This window comes from Anomaloglossus baeobatrachus, chromosome 5 (genome assembly GCF_048569485.1).
Source record: "Anomaloglossus baeobatrachus isolate aAnoBae1 chromosome 5, aAnoBae1.hap1, whole genome shotgun sequence".
Lineage (NCBI taxonomy): Eukaryota > Metazoa > Chordata > Amphibia > Anura > Aromobatidae > Anomaloglossus > Anomaloglossus baeobatrachus.
Window position 1 is genome coordinate 556,989,158 of NC_134357.1, and position 15,024 is coordinate 557,004,181.

The window sequence follows — 15,024 nt, forward strand, 5'->3', positions numbered from 1 at the left end:
TTTTTGTGTATTAAAAGCTTTTACTGGATCAGATCTGAATATATTGATAATGAAATCTATGAGGAGGTTAAATTCTTCTAATTACTGAAACGAGCAGAAATCATTATTGGACAATAGGCGGCTAAGTCTCGTAATACCTGATGAAATCCATTTCTCACACCCATCTAGATGTAGGAATTCAGGAAGGGTATGATTGTTCCCCACAGATGTATAAAACGTGCGGCCTTTATCTCCTAAGGGTTTTATTGTAGATCACAATTAAACACAATTTCTATCACAATGATTTTTTCTTTAAACTTTTGTAACAATCGTTGCAGGCTCAAGTCTCCCAAAGGGAAAGGAGGCAGAAGAAATATCTCAGAAGGTATAAATATATGAAATACAAACATAACATACAAATGTTAGCGTGTAAGACAAGGTCTGTATGAAGAAGAGACGAGAACAGGCAAACATCAGAGTAAATATGTCTACCATGGGAAAAAGCTATATAGACTCATCATAATATGCACATATATACACCCACAATAAATGAAGGAAAGGTAAAATGACATAATAGAAGCAGAGTGGAATATATACAGCAGTAATAGGATGCAAGGTATGGAGACATATATGTGTATAAGTATCCACTAAGTATTAGAGTATGTATACAGTATCAAGGAGAAATAGAGTGGATGGTACAATATATTAATGTAAAGAGTCCATAGAAGTAGCTATAACCATACATTGCACCAAAGAAAATGGAAAGATCACTGAACTATATTGGTGGGGAACCTCCGGCCTGCAAGCCTGCGATGACTTTTTTATGACTTTTTATTCCCGGGGACCGCAGTGCTCGGTCGGCAGCCGTTGTCTTGTTGGCCCTTTAAATCACAATGTGTGATGTGAAGACGCGCACGCAGCGCTCGCTGTGTGTGCATTCCATTAGGACAGGCATGCTAAGGATGTACTTTGTGGGTGGGGTATGCGTGAGGCGCACTCCTGTCCCACAGAAGAAGAGGATCAGCAAGTTTATCGGCCCCTCTGATGTACATGCCTCCCAATGTTGTGTGACTCAACCTTACATCCAGTGCTGTCAGTCCTCCACCCAGTGCTGTGAGCTTTCCACCAAGTGCTGTGAGCCCTCCATCCAGTGCTGTGAGCCCTCAATCCAGTGCTGTGTACACTCACCAGAGCTGTGTGCCACTCCTCAGGGCTGTTAGCTCACCAGGTAGTGTTGTGAGCCCTCCACCAAGTGCTGTGTGTCCCTCCCCAGTGCTGTGTGCCCCTTTCCAGTGCTGTGTGGCTCCCAGTGATGTGTGTCACACCCAGTGCTGTGCCCCTCCCAGTGCTGTGTGCCACCCCCTCAAGTGCTGTGTGCCACCACCCCAAGTGCTATGTGCCACCTCCCCAAGTGCTATGTGCCACCTCCCCAAGTGCTCTCCGTACTCCCTTGGTGATTTTTGTGCTCCCTCAGTCCTGTCCATGTCCTCCAGTCCTGTCCGTGCCCCTTTAGTGCTATCAGTGCCACCCAGTGCTGTCTGTGCCTGGCAGAAATGTCTGTGTTTCCCCCTGTGATGTCTGTGCCCCAGCCCCTCCTGTGATGTATATGCCCCGAGCGTCTCCCGTAATTTATGTGCCCCAGCCTCTCCAGTGATGTATATGCTCACAGACCCTCCTGTGATGTATGTGACCCCAACGTCTCCTCTAATGTATATGCACCAGCCTCTCCTGTGATATATATATGCCCTCAGCGTGTTCTGTAATGTATATACCCCATCCCCTCTTGTGATGTATATATGCCCTCAGTCCCTCCTGTAATGTATATGCTCCCGGCGTCTGTTATTTATGCGTCCCAGCATCTCTTGTGATGTATATGCCCCAGCCTCTCCAGTGATGTATGGATACCCCACCACCTCCTGTGATGTATGTGCCCCCCAGCCCCTCCTGTGATGTATATATACCCTAGCCCCTCCTGTGATGTATATATGCCCCCTACCCCTTCTGCGATGTATAGTACAGAGCAAAGGTTTGGACATACCTTCTCATTCAAAGAGTTTTCTTTATTTTCATGACTCTGAAAATTGTAGATTCACATTGAAGGCATCAAAACTATAAATTAACACATGTGGAATTAAATACTTAACAGAAAAGTGTGAAACAACTGCAAATATGTCTTATATTTTAGGTTCTTCAAGGTAGCCATCTTTTGCTTTGATTACTGCTTTGCACTCTCTTGGCATTCTCTTGATGAGCTTCAAGAGGTAGTCACCGGAAATGGTCTTCCAACGGTCTTTAAGGAGTTCCCAGAGATGCTTAGCACTTGTTGGCCCTTTTGCCTTCACTCTGTGTTCCAGCTCACCCCAAACCATCTAGATTGGGTTCAGGTCTGGTGACTGTGGAGGCCAAGTCATCTGGCGTAGCACCTCATCACTCTCCTTCTTAGTCAAATAGCCCTTACACAGCCTGGAGGTGTGTTTGGGGTCATTGTCCTGTTGAAAAATAAATGATGGTCCAATTAAACGCAAACCGGATGGAATAACATGCCGCTGCAAGATGCTGTGGTAGCCATGCTGGTTCAGTATGCCTTCAAGTTTGAATAAATCCCCAACAGTGTCACCAGCGAAGCACCCCCACACCATCACACCTCCTCCCCCATGCTTCACGGTGGCAACCAGGCATGTAGAGTCCATCCGTTCACCTTTTCTGCGTCGCACAAAGACATGGTGGTTGGATCCAAAGATCTCAAATTTGAACTCATCAGACCAAAGCACAGATTTCCATTGGTCTAATGCCCATTCCTTGTGTTCTTTAGCCGAAACAAGTCTCTACTGCTTGTTGCCTGTCCTTGGCAATGGTTTCCTAGCAGCTATTTTACCATGAAGGCCTGCTGCACAAAGTCTCCTCTTAACAGTTGTTCTAGAGATGTGTCTGCTGCTAGAACTCTGTGTGGCATTGACCTGGTCTCTAATCTGAGCTGCTGTTAACCTGCGATTTCTGAGGCTGGTGACTCAGATAAACTTATCCGCCGCAGCAGAGGTGACTCTTGGTCTTCCTTTTCTGGGGCGGTCCTCGTGTGAGCCAGTTTCTTTGTAGCGTTTGATGGTTTTTGCCACTGCATTTGGGGACACTTTCAAAGTTTTCCCAATTTTTCGGACTTACTGACCTTCATTTCTTAAAGCAATGATGGCCACTCGTTTTTCTTTACTTAGCTGCTTTTTTCTTGCTATAATACAAATTCTAACAGTCTATTCAGTAGGACTACCAGCTGTGTATCCACCACACTTCTGCACAACACAACTGATGGTTCCAACCCCATTTATAAGGCAATAAATCCCACTTATTAAACCTGACAGGGCACACCTGTGAAGTGAAAACCATTTCCTGTGACTAGCTCTTAACCCCTTCAGCACTTTCCGTTTTTGTTTTTTGCTCCCCTTATTCCGAGAGCCGTAACTTTTTTATTTTTCTGTCAATCTTGCCATATTAGGGCTTGTTTTTTGTGGGACAAGTTGTACTTTTAAATGAAACCATAATTTTTACCATATCGTGTACTGGAAAGCAGCAAAAAAATTCCAAGTGTGGAAAAATTGAAAAAAAGTAGTGTGATGGCACAATAGTTTTTGGGATGTTTTATTCACGGTGTTCACTATATGGTAAAACTGATGTGTGGGTATGATGCCTGAGGTCGGTGCGAGTTTGTAGACACCAAACATGTATAGGTTTACTTGTATCTAAGGGGTTAAAGAAAATTCACAAGCTTGTCCAATAAAAGTGGCGTACGTTTTGCGCCATTTTCCAAAACCCGTAGAGTTCTCATTTTTTGGGATCTATGGCTCAGTGACGGCTTATTTTTTGCGTCTCGAGCTGGTGTTTCTAATGGTAGAATTTTTGCGCAAATGCTACGTTTTGATCGCCTGTTATTGCATTTTGCGTAAAACTTGCGGCGACCAAAAAACGTAATTTTGGCGTTTGGAATTTTTTGCCACTACGCCGTTTACCAATCAGATTAATTGATTTTAGATTTTGATAGATCGGGCATTTCTGAACGCGGCGATACCAAATATGTGTATATTTATTTATTTTTTTAACCCTTTAATTTTCATTTAGGGGAAAGGGGGGGGATTTGAACTTTTAGGTTTTTTTTTTTTTTTATTTTTTAAACCTTTTTTTTACTTTTTTTATTTTATTTTACTAGTCCCCCTAGGGGGCTATAGCAATCAGCAATCCGATCGCTGATCGCTATCTGTTGATCACAGCTATACAGTCGTAAACAGCAGAAATAGTCACTTTCTTTTTCCCTCTGCTCCCGGCCGAGGAAAAACGAAAGTGAAACTTCGTAGCTGCAGGCGTCATCACATGACCCTGTGCTACGATGGTAACCACCGAACGTCACGTGATCACTCACGTGACTTCCGGTGGGGGCGGCGGTAAGTAAAAAACATGGCCGCGCGCATATAGATCTCGCTGCCAGACTTTGGCAGTGAGATCTAAGGGGTTAATGTTATGGGTGGAATGCGATTCCACTCGTAACATGCAGGCACACATGTCAGCTGTTGAAAAGTTCATCCATAGAGACACTTCCTCAATTTATTCCATTGAGATTTACATGTGAAAAGGGGTGTACATAATAAAAGAAAGTACAATACTCATGAATAGTGATGGGCGGACCTGGACTGTAAAAGTCCGGATCTGTGCTAGTTATCTAGTAACTGATCCCGGGCCTGAAAAAAAAAAAAGAAAATAAGAATAAAGCAGGTGCGCTATACTTACCAGTCTCCATGCAGCTGTAACACTACTTCAGGGGCTGCTCATTAACCTCATGCATATGCACTGCTTCAACCGCCCACAGGCATTCCTGGTGTTTGTGATTGGTTGCAGTCTGACCGTGCCCCCAGCCTGTGTGACAGAGTGTCTGACTGCTTGCAATTACAGATGCTGTGTGCATGTCTATGTTGGTGTAAAAATAAATTAATAAAAATAATTGACTAAGGGTTCCCCTATATTGTGATACCCAGCAAAGACAAAGCATACAGCTACAGGCTGCAGCTCCCAGCCGTGCGCTTATATTGGCTGTGTATCAAAATAAGAGAAACCGCATGCGGCTTTTTTCTTTTTTTTTTAGCGAAATAAATACATTTTAAAATCAACATGCGGTCCCCCTCAGTTTTGATACCCAGCTATGATAAAGCTGACAGCGGAGAGCTGGTATTCTCAGACTGGGGAGGACCATGGTTATTGGGCTCCCTTCAGCCTAAAAATAGCAGCGTGCAGCTGTCCAGAATTGTCATAGCAGTCTGTCTATTTTAATTTGTATATGTATTCTGTAAGTAACCCCTTCTCATGTACAGCACAATGGAATCAATAGTGCTCTATAAATAAATAATAATAATAATAATGCGACAATTTCGGAACTTTACCTGGCTCTTCCTGATTGCCCTGGTGCAGTGGCAATCGAGATAATAAGAGAATCCTATAACAGGCCAAAATAGATAGTGGGTCTACTCACAAGTAATTCAACCTAAAGTAGACACGAGTATATGAGCCAAGGAGATACCATATTTTTCGGCCTATTAGGTGCACTTTTTTCCCCACAAATGTTGGGGGAAAGTGAGGGGGTGCCTCTTATAGTCTGAATGTAGGACATGGCGGCAAGGAATGAGGGTGCTGCGATGGAGCGGGTCATCGGAGGCATGAGCAGGCTGTAGCAGCGCCTGCTGTGACCACGTGTACCCGCTCATTTCATATGCCCGCCCATCATCTCTCAGCGCTGAAGCCGGCGCTGAGAGGTGGGCAGGATGATGGAGGGCGGATGTGCGCATACTAAACAGCCGACCCGCATGATCACCCCTGGCAACTACAGCCTGGAGTGATCATTTGTGGCTGTATTCACTGCTCCCTGAGCATCATCATCATCAGCGTGGGGTGCAGTGAATCAGTATACTCAGTGGCCATGATCTCTGCAGCATCGCGATGTCCTCCTGTCTGCTGGCCGCGGCTGTGTGTGGAGACTAGCGGTAAGCAGAGCGATGACGTCATCGCTGTGCGCACGTGTCCACATGTGACGCCCTGGCAAAACCAGGTAGTCACACAGACAGGCCCCCGGAAAACACTTCTCCCATACAGGGTTAAACCAGCCAACAAAATCCTAGTCACCCCCCCTCAGGGTAGGACAGACACACCAGTGGGCGGGACCAGGAGGAAGGAGAACGCTCACCTAGGGGTCTGGAGAACCCGGGGCGGGAAAACAAGCTCAGTTAAGCGCAGTTAAGCTCAGTCAGTTGAAGTGAGAAGTTCAAGTTGATAGGCGTCGAGGTTGGAGCCCCGGCGTGTTGGCTAGGTGGCAGACAGTGGTCAGTGTCAGGAGGAGACGGGAAGACGGCTGCCGGAGATTCGAGATGGACTGGGGCAGGGTTGTAGTCCGCTGGTACTGACACCGGAGAACCGACCCGGAAACCGTGCACAAAGGGGGTACTTGGACCCTGAAGCCAGGACCGAAACCAACGGCCTAGCTAATTAACCAATTGAGGGCAGGATTTTAGGTCCTGTCCCAACCTAAGTCCCGAAAAGTAGACAACCACCCACCAAGAGGGATAGGGCATCTGCCAGGGCCTGGTAGATCCCATGGGTCAGCATCAGACGGGCACGGCTCCCAACCAAAGGACCGGGAGTGGACTTCTGCGTTACACACCGGGAAGTCCATCACAGAGAACACAAAGTGCAGAGGAAGGGGACATTGACCACCAGCCCGGGTGTGGGACCAGAAATACACCCCCGACCGCGGCAGCCGGCCACCACCACCTTGGTTTACCAAAGGACTTGTGTGATTTATTCAACAGGGAGTAACAACTCCGGCCTGACCGGGTGCGCCGGCCCCTGCCGTTACCATGCCCAGCACAGAGACATTGGGCCCAGGGGCATCTATCCCTACCCACGGAGGGGTTAACATCCAGCTGCCAGCCCATCGCCCCCGGGAGTCCTGCAACAGCAACGGTGGTGCTACACCTCACCACACACCATGGGTGGCGTCACAGAGAGTTTTCAACAACCCCCGAACAAATACGGCCCCTTTTAGTCTGCGCGACCCCCAGGTGAGGTAGAATCCCTCGAGCCACAATATGGGTCCGGATCCGAGCAGCAACGGCTGCTGGCACACACACACAGCCGCGGCCGGCACAGACAAGAGGACATTGCGATGCTGCAGGGAATGGTGACTGGCTCCACACAGGTCAGCGGCTGTATAAACGTTTATTTTTTTGTGTGCCACAGGATTTGGCTATACACCAGGATGAAGTATATAGCAGGATGCGGCCGTATGCCAGAATGGGGTATATAGCAGGATGTGGCCATATACCAGGATGGGGTATATAGCAGGAAGGGGCCATATGCCAGGATGAGGTATATAGCAGGATGGGAGCACATATTAGGATGGCAGTATATAGCAGGATGGGGGCTATACCAGGATGAGGGACAAGGCAGGAGGATCATTACCAGCATGGGGTATCTTAGTTAGAGAATTTGGGGACACTACCCCCATAATACTGTCAGCAGCAGATCCTCGCCCCATAACAGTGTGTCATGACCACATTTTTTGCTTAAAATTTTATTTTCCTCCTCTAAAACCAGGGTGCGTCTTATGGTCCGGTGCGTCTTATAGTCCGAAAAAAAACGGTATGTGTTGAATTAAAAAGAAAATCTTTATTTAGATATTTAAAAAAACAAAAACAAAATACCATATGAATTAAAAGAGGAGGTCACTAACTGAAGATCCAAGTTTGTCAAAGCAAAAAAGTAATATATAGCCAAAATTATCAATGTATCTTATGATTACAATATCCAGGCACATGCAAATAGATATGAAAAAACTATAGAGTTCAGAAAAAAAATATCCAGGCAAATATAATTGGATAGGGTAAACAATAATGTTCAGAGAATGGTGATTTGTTTATAGAAAGTTATCTATTGATATTATATCTGCAGAACATATGCTAGAAAAATACTTATAATGAGCAAATATCAGACAATTACAAGACACAATGAGTGGGGCCAAGGAAATTTAGACTGAATGGATGTAACCAAAGGAAACAATTGTGTTTAAGATATCCACAGAGAGAGACAAAGGGAGGATAAAAAAGAAAATCCACAGAAGGAAAATAACAAAATGCAGAGATGGCAACTGCAAAAATAACAAGAAGACACCAAAGAAAAAAAATCAAGCAAAAGTGGAAGAGAAATCTCGGTGTTCTCAAAATGTCCACATGATGGCAGTAGTCTCAAAAGAAAAAAACAGTAAAGTTTGCAACAGAGCAAAAAATAAATAAAAAGTCTGATCTTTCACAAAGAGAGACATAAGGAGAGAGATAAAGTATGCAAAATGTAATTGCAGCATAGTAGGAAACACCAGAGATAACTATTGTCACGTCTCCACCGCCACGTCACCACTGTGGGCAGTGCTGGAGATGGGGGAGCAGTCAGTGGCTTTGCTGGGCGCAGGCTCCGCTCATCTATTAGGCTGGTATCACTATGACTTGCAGTACCACTGATTGACTGTGGTGGTGTGTGCCTTCTGGCTGGAGTAGCTACCTTTCAGCGGGGGCCAATGGGAAGGCACCACACCCCTCTTATGCTTTCTCCCTACTGCTAGCAGGTGCCAGATATAGTTCTGTAATTCCCTGTTAGACTCTGGTTTCTTGCTATGTGTTTGTATTCCTGTGTATTGACTTTAGCTTGACTACCTGACCACTCTTCCGCCTGCCATTCCTGTACTTCGCTGCTAGCTCCGGTTTTGACCCTTAGCTTGTTTGCCCGACCACTCTTCTGCCTGCCCTTTCTGTACTTCGCTGCTAGTTCCGGTTTTGACCCTTAGCCTGATATCTGACCACTCTCCTGCCTTACGATTTTTGTCCCTGTTCTACCTTCTGAATTTGACCCTGCCTGGCTACTGCTCTTCTCAGGACCGCAGTCTTCCGTGGGCAGCGATCACCTGGGCCCTGTCGTAATTGCAAATCCCTGTATAGGGGTTAAAAGGTTGCGGGGTCTGAGTTGCTGCTATGTGTACAATTGCCTCTATTTACCTGTATCATTGATCCTGAGTCCGTGGCTCCAGGCAGACTTCACAACTATAAAGGCATGAGCCAGAAAAGTACCCCATATAAGGTAATAAGGGGTTAATGTCAGCTCACAGCTGCCACAAGCCTTAGTAACGGAAGGTGTCTATGAGATCCCCCCATTACTAATCTGTAACTGAAAACAAAATTAAAAACACTGACACTGAAAAGATCCTTTATTCAAAATAAAATACAAAAAAACCCCACCCTCTTTCACCTCTTTATTAACTGCACACACCCAGGCCCGACATAATCCACTCAAGATCCCACGACGATTCCAGCTCTGCTACATACATACTGAAGTCACAACGCACAGGCACAGAACACGTCTGCACGCTGTGGCTTCAGGCAGAGACTGACTGAGCTGCAGTGATGAGTGGTGACGTTACTTAGTTTATTTGCGGTCACAGCTGGAGGTTCTCACGGTACCCCACCTGTGACTGCAAGTGAATTGACCTCAGGTGACCTCATTAAACTGAGTGACCTCACCTCCGGTGAGTTCACTTAATTCACAGACCTTCATCTCCTGGCAGAAAACCGTGGGTTTTTTTGCCAAGAGAGGCAGATTTGGTGCTGAAATTATTCACCATATTCCTGCACCAAATCTGCATCTCCTGGCAAAAAAAATGGTTTTGATGCTGTTTTGGTGCAGTTTTCTACCAGTAGGTGCGAATTTGGCACTGAAATGTCTGCAACATACTTCCAGAGAGACACAGTAATAAATCTCACTACAGACATTTCCAGAGTCCTCACCTCTTCAGTTCTGTCCATCTGTTATTCCCATAGATAAGAATGGTGTAATGTGACGTCATCAGAATCTCTCACCTCTCTAGTAAGTTGGAAGAGGATCTCTAGGGTGAGGTGTAATATCCTCTCCACCATCTTGTCCCTGTCCATATCCATATTTCACGGGGCAATCAGGAGAATTCTCTTCTATAGAAGATATCCACTGAGAGGATTCGATATTGTAGGGACCTGAATGGGGAGAAGATGACGATGTACCATCATAAAGAATCTGCTGTAATAATACAATTACTGGAGAGAATAAGGGGAAACATATGAGGAGACAGAACATATAGAAGTTGTATTCTCTTGTCTCTTATAGACTAGAACATACACTGAATTGCTGACTAAGATGTCTCCTCCGCTACCAATCACTGGTTATTTCGGTCAAAGCTTCAGCCACTGATTGACTGCAGAGATCATGTTTGTTATCACTGACTAAACTGACAGGAAATCCAGAGACTGGCAGGGACCCCAGCAGCGGGGGCACAGGAGTAATGGGGGTTCGTTATGTACTACTATTGTTAGTGTAACGCCCCTGTAAACGGGTCATTACAGGGTATTAAATGTTACCCCATTTTTCCCGGGCAGGAGGAAGAAGAGTCCCCACAACACACACTTACATCACACTGGCAGGAAGGAGTTAATAGCTTTTGCAGCATGAAGTTTTGAGTCCATGACTCATACCACCGGCCCAGTGACCGTGCGAGCCCTGCAAGCCCCGGCGTGGCCGTTTCAACTTGGCACTGCGAGCAGGGTCCGCACAAGACCCGGTAACGCCGGGTGACGCGTGCCTTGTGTTTACCATCTGCAAAATTGAATTGTCTAACATTTATTTTGGTGCCCGTGGCTGCGGGTATGAGACAATTGGACTTGGACTGTACAATGGCGTCCATTGAGAATGGGATGGGCGCCATGCGTACCAACAAGGACTGGACTTGCCCGCCCTTTGTGGGTGGGGCTGCAGCGGGGCGCGAAAATCCGTGCCCGCCCCTTTGTTGGACACTTGCTAGAAGCCAGGAACCCTGCCTCTCCAGGCCCAGGAGAAGATGGGGAGATGATATGGACTGCCCGGGTGCGAGCTTTGGCGAGTGGTGGCCGGAGGGGTGAGCCCGGCACTGCAGCCCGTACCGGGATTTGGACTACCGAGTTTACTCCCTAAACCTGGGTACCTGGAGGGCCCTGGAGCATCGTAAGGAGGCCTGTTCCCGAAAGTTTAAATGTTTTGACATATGCAAATGTTTCTTTTTCCATGCTTTTCTTCTCTTTCTTCTTCTTTTTCCTCCTGCCTCTTCCTATCCTTTATTGGGTCCCAGTAAAAGGGATGTGTTAATTTGTTTATCTATGAAAAGTTGTTATTTTTTGCGGTGTTGTTTGTTGTCGCAACCCCGGAGTGTTGCGTTTTTAGTCTGGGGGAGTGTAACGGCCCTGTAAACGGGTCGTTACAGGGTATTAAATGTTACCCCATTTTTCCCCACAACACACACTTACATCACACTGGCAGGAAGGAGTTAATAGCTTTTGCAGCATGAAGTTTTGAGTCCATGACTCATCCTGTCTCGTTAATGAGCAGGTGGCTGGACACAGGCAGGTCCCCATGACAACCAAGGGGAGGGGGACCTGAATAGGAGTGAGTTTAGTGCAGAACACACAGAACGTTTGTCAGAACATCAGAGGCTGTAGCAGAGTGCAGACTTACACAGGACAGCTCCCTGCTGAGGAGATGCCACGAGACCAGGGCTGATAACACCTAGAGCAGGGGTGGGGAACCTTTTTACTGCCGGGGGCCATTTGGAAATTTCTACCAACCTTCGGGGGCCGCACATAATTATCAATGACCCTGCTATATTTGGTGAAACAATTAATTAATTCACCCCTACTATGCTGGCCGGAGCGGTTTTCTTTGGTGTGGCTGTGATGTTCGGTGATACTAATCATGTTTCTTCTCGCAACTGGTTTTTCATGTTTGTCTCCGTCTGGAGCATAGTCAACTCTTTGTGATAAGATTGGTAAATCATATACATCACATAATAGACGCTGTATATACATCACAGGAGACGCTGAAGGTACATATAACGCAGAGGAGACGCTGGAACTGCTGTATATACATCACATAGGAGACGCTGAGACTACTGTATATACATCACAGGTGACACTGGGGGCACATACATTACACAAGGGGCTGGGGACATGAAAATGCCTACAGCATCTCCAATCTGATGCATATGCCCCCAGCATCTCCAATGTGTAAGTCACATGAGACGCATGGGGCATACACATCACTGGAGACGCTGGGGGCATGCACATCACAAGAGGGGCTGGGGACATGCACATCACAAGAGGGGCTGGGGGCATGCACATCATAAGAGGGGCTGGGGGCATGCACATCATAAGAAGGGCTGGGGGCATGCACATCACAAGAGGGGCTGGGGCAAAGACATCACTAGAGGGAGGCACAGACATCACGGGGGGGCTGCACACAGGACTGGGGGATCGGCTTCACACAGGACTGGGGGATCGGATGCACACAGGACTGGGGGATCGGCTGCACATAGGACTGGGGGATAGGCTGCACACAGGACTGGGGGATAGGCTGCACACAGGACTGGGGGATAGGCTACACACAGGACTGGGGGATATGCTGCACACAGGACTGGGGGATGGGCTGCACACAGGACTGGGGGATGGGCTGCACAAAGGACTGGGGGATGGGCTGCACAAAGGACTGGGGGGCTGCACACAGGGGGGTGCACTAAGGACTGGGTGATGGTCTGCACATAGGACTGGGGGACTGCAAACAGGATGGGGGGGTGCACAAAGGGCATTGGGGGGCACACTGCGCTGAGGGTTTCATGCAACTCTGGGGGAGAGGGTTTACAGACCTGGGGTGGGGAGCCACAAAGCACTGGACAGGGCACATAGCAGGAGAGGGCCAGCGCTGGACTTACAGCAGCATCACACTCACAGCATCGGAGTGCAGGCGCCGGACACACAGCATCAGAAGGAAAAGGTGGGCACAGAGCTCCGGAGGGCAGGGGGCGGGCACTCAGCTCCGGAGGGCAGGGGGTGGGCACTCAGCTCCGGAGGGCAGGGGGCGGGCACACAGCTCCGGAGGGCAGGGGGCGGGCACACAGCGGGCACACAGCTCCAGAGGGCAGGGGGCGGGCACACAGCTCTGGAGGGCAGGGGGCGGGCACTCAGCTCCAGAGGGCAGGGGGCGGGCACTCAGCTCCGGAGGGCAGGGGGTGGGCACTCAGCTCCGGAGGGCAGGGGGCGGGCACTCAGCTGCAGAGGGCAGGGGGCGGGCACACACTGCTGGAAGCTGTGAGGTTGCTGTGGGACCCGCCCACAAAGTAAGTCCTGATCACATTTAAAGGGTCAGTGGCCTGCAAATCTGCGGTGATAGCACAAGCACTGCCTCTCCCGGGAATCTGCCCGGGGGCTGCATAAAAGGTCATGGCGGGCCACATGCGGCCCGCGGGCTAGAGGTTCCCCACCCCTGACCTAGAGGAAGGGCATGGAGCTGAGGACTGGGGATCCCTGGAGAAAGTTGTACCCGGTGGCGGTTGGTGTGTGTCCGCTACTGGAAGAGAGACAGACAGAATGGCGGCGGGTCCCCAAGATGCTCCATGCCACGGGGATAGCATTATCGCACCGAAAGAGAGAGGGACCCCCAGATCACTCCACCGGTCCCTTCCTCCTACCTGCCTGGGACCGACCAAAGGCTACAGGTGGCGAGGACCAGCACCCGGGTGCGATGTGGAATGGACTTTAAATAAAGAACAACTGGAACCGCACTCCGTGACTGCTGTGAGTAATGCCGCCGCCCTGTGCCCCCAGTGTCCCTGAGGACTGTTGGCCTGGGTCTCATAAACCTCCCGGGGCCACCCCGCTCCACCCGTGGGGAGCGATTCCATCCGGCTGCCCGTAACACCTGCCCCGGAGAGAGACGGTGCAGCGGCGGCTGAACACCTGGCCGCAAACCACGGGTGGCGCTGCAAGCATCCCCCGTCCCCGTCCCGTACCATTTCCTGGGGGAGAGTGATGGCAAGCTCTCCAGGAACCCCGTTACCCTCCTTCCATCCCACTTGTAACACCGGATTGACTGTCGGACTTTCCTTTTATTGAAACCCGCCGGGTGTCACGGAAGCCGGGTCGGGCCACTCACAGCCTGACCCCGAATACCACCGGCCCGGTGACCGTGCGAGCCCTGCAAGCCCCGGCGTGGGCGTTTCATTAGTATTTTACAGCTTTTTCTATCTACTAATAAATCCTATATATTTAGGCCACACACACAACAAGCAGTTTCCTCCTCGGAGTCGGCAGCTGAATACGTTTCTCATAGACTCATCTTCCATATCACAAATTCTCTTCCCATTTACCAACACTGGAATCGGCATCAGCCAAACTGCAGCACAAATTCATTACACGTGAGAGGAGAAATAACGGCTCCATGATGAGGACGACATCTTTATCCTCTACTGCATCTCTATCAACAGATTTGTCCGGAGTCCGTAATTGACTCTGTAACGCCCTGGCAGGGCCAGGTAGTCACAGGTAGGCCCCTGCACTACACCTTTCCCTCACAAGGAAACACACAGTCAACCAGAAAACCTAGTCACCCCCCTCAGGTACAGACAGACACACCGGGGGGCGGAACCAGGCGGATGAAAGACGCCCACCTAGGAGTCTAGATAGCCCGGGAAGGGAAAACAGACAGGTTAAGCTATTGTTCAGTTTGGAGAGGAGTGTGGGCTGGAGCTAAGTGTAGCTCCAGCAGTCAAGTCCAAGTTGAATGGTGCCAGGGTCGGAGCCCTAGTTCCACTGGCTAGGAGGCAGACGGTGGTCTCCATCAGCAGGAGACGGGAAGACGGCTCGGCAGAACCGAGGTGGACCGGGACAGGTGGGGGATCTCGAACGCAACCGGCCGCGGCACCAGCCACCACCATCTTGATTTATCAGAGACTTGTGTGTGTGTTCCTAATCGTGAGTACTCCAGCACCCCTGCGGTCGCCATCCCCCTTCACTGAACCACTGGGTCCCGGGGCCACCATCCCTGCCCACGGAGGGGTTAACAACTTGCTGCACAACATCTCCCCCGGGTGCCCCATAACAGCAGCGGTGGTGTCCCACTTCACTACACACCGTGGGTGGCGTC

At 49.0% G+C, this 15,024-nt stretch overlaps 1 long non-coding RNA gene across 1 annotated transcript in view; it reads right to left on the reverse strand.

Annotated features, from left to right (window-relative positions):
* Positions 1–1,952: 1,952 nt before the first annotated feature.
* Positions 1,953–15,024, reverse strand: part of LOC142312313 (uncharacterized) — a 32,439-nt gene continuing 19,367 nt past the window's right edge. Inside the window, exons 2-3 of the long non-coding RNA XR_012754356.1 lie at positions 9,909–10,058; positions 1,953–2,468 (exon numbers count right to left, since the gene is read on the reverse strand). This is a non-coding gene — a long non-coding RNA (uncharacterized LOC142312313). The remainder of the gene's footprint in view (positions 2,469–9,908; positions 10,059–15,024) is intronic.